We start from the raw sequence: 2,189 nt of genomic DNA, 5'->3' as shown, positions 1-2,189 counted from the left end.
TTCGAATCAGCATTCGAAGCTGGCAACGATGTTTTCGAGTTCACTCGGGTTCAGCGATAGCAATTTTTTCGTATTCGTAGCAGGCATTCGAATTCGTAGATTTTCTACGATGGATTCCGTGATAGCCCTGTATATCTTTCCTCGACCTCTTGAGAAGTTCTTCTGTCCTTGGCTTGTAATAGTGCGGCCATATGTACCTCGCAGTTTTTCAGGTTTGAAGGTTGTTCCAACGTGTATCAGTCATACGTGTGAATTGCAGATGCAGTTCCCTTTTGATGAGTCCGAGTGGACAATTTATAGTTTCTACTTCAGATTCATCCAAAGATGCTCCGGCCTTAGCCAACTCGTCAGCCCTCTCATTTCCGTGTATGTTCCTATGGTCGGGAACCCAGCTGAGAGTGATGTCTATTAACTCGGCCGCCGAGCTTAAATCACATTTGCAATCCCTGACTGTTTTGGATTTTGTTACCGGTGAGGCAAGTGCCAGAGGTGGCTATCTGAAAAAATGTATGCTTTTCGTACACCTACGCAGTTCCTTTCTAGTGCTTTACAGGCCCTTTCGATGCCCAGTACTGCCGCTTGGAAGATGCTGGCAAAGTCAGGTAGTCGAAACGAGAGAGAGACATTCAGCGTTTCAGAGAACACCCCCGCACCCACACCGCAGTCCATTTTGGACCCATCAGTATAGATTTCAGTGGAATTCTCCTCGACTATCCTGCCCCTACTCTAATCCCGTCTTGAAGGAAACTTCACCTGGAATCTGTCGTATGAGGTATATAATCTGATTGTTTCCCTGATTCGATAAGCTTATCAAGAATACCACTATGGCCGTGCTGCAGCGCCCTCCAGCAGCCTGACTCTTTGAGTCTGACTGCCGCAGACGCAGCAGTTTCGCGGATATGGAGTTCTATGGGTAGTTGATGCAGGATTACATTAAGCGCATCAGATGGACACGACAAGCTTTGGCTTTAATCCCCGGTTCCTACTGAATATTCCTTTACATGTATAATAAGCTGTGTAGGCTCTCTCAACCCACCTCTATATTTGTCTTCCAGCTCAGCTTGGTATCTAATACGACACCCAAGTATTTAGCCGCGGAGGACAATGTAAGAGACTTTCCATTAAGGGAGGGAAGCCTGAATTGTGGTATTTTTGTTTTATTGGTGAACAGCATCAGTTCCGTCTTGCTAGGGTTGACACCCAGTCCACTTTTTGTAGCCCAGGTGTTTAGCCGGAGCAAAGCTCCCTCTAGGATTTCACTAATCGTTGAGGGGAAGAGACCTGATACCGCCGCCACTACATCATCTGCATATGCTACTACTTTCACTCCACCTTTGTTGAGATCCATTAGAATGTCGTTCAGTACCACAACCCATAGTAGCGGAGAAAGAACTCCCCCTTGGGGAGTGCCTCTATTTGCATAGCGTTACTGAACCAATGGTTGAAATTATGATTCTGTTTCTGAGCATTTGTTCGATCCACTCGCATATGTGGTCAGATATTCCCACCTTCACAAGAGATCGAACAATTGCTTCGACTGTTATGTTATTGAAGGCCCCCCTCTATGTCGAGGAATGCCGCCAAAGTGTACTGCTTGTAATGGAGTGATTTTTCTATGGTGCCCACGACTTCATGAAGGCCAGTTTCAGTTGACCTGCCCTTAATGCTGAGGTGGGCAACTTCGACAGAGAATTTTTGTAGTGTGCGAAAAATTGATGTCAATGTGTGCGTGCGAACAAGTCGTGCGGTTGAGTGAAGCTTTCGCTGCCTTCTAAAGCAGAGCGTGTATGTATACGCGAATATGCCCGCCGGGCAGGCGCCGCCCAGGTCTGCCTTAATGTATGCATGTTGAGCTTTGGAAAGTTTGGAATTTCCCAGAAAAAGCCTAATATGTAGGTCTAAAAGTCTTTCCAGTACCTTTAGCAAGAAAGATGTAAGACTTATTGGTCGGAAGTCTTTTGCTTTTTCGTGAATTCTTCTTCCCGGTTTGGGAATGAAGACAACTTTGACTCTTTTCCAGCTTTTCGGAATGTATGTCAAGCTGATACTGGCTTTGGTGTAGTGGTAAGCAGTGCGCGCTTTCACTCACCAGCACCTGGGTTCAAGCCCTGGTCAAAGCAACATCGCAAAAAATTTAGAAAAAGGTTTTTCTTAACAGCGGTCGTCCCTCGACAGGCAATGGCAAACCT

Source organism: Rhagoletis pomonella, unplaced genomic scaffold, assembly GCF_013731165.1.
Source record: "Rhagoletis pomonella isolate Grant_MI unplaced genomic scaffold, Rhpom_1.0 Rhpom_scaffold_00003, whole genome shotgun sequence".
Classification (NCBI taxonomy): domain Eukaryota; kingdom Metazoa; phylum Arthropoda; class Insecta; order Diptera; family Tephritidae; genus Rhagoletis; species Rhagoletis pomonella.
This window is presented reverse-complemented; position numbering follows the sequence as displayed.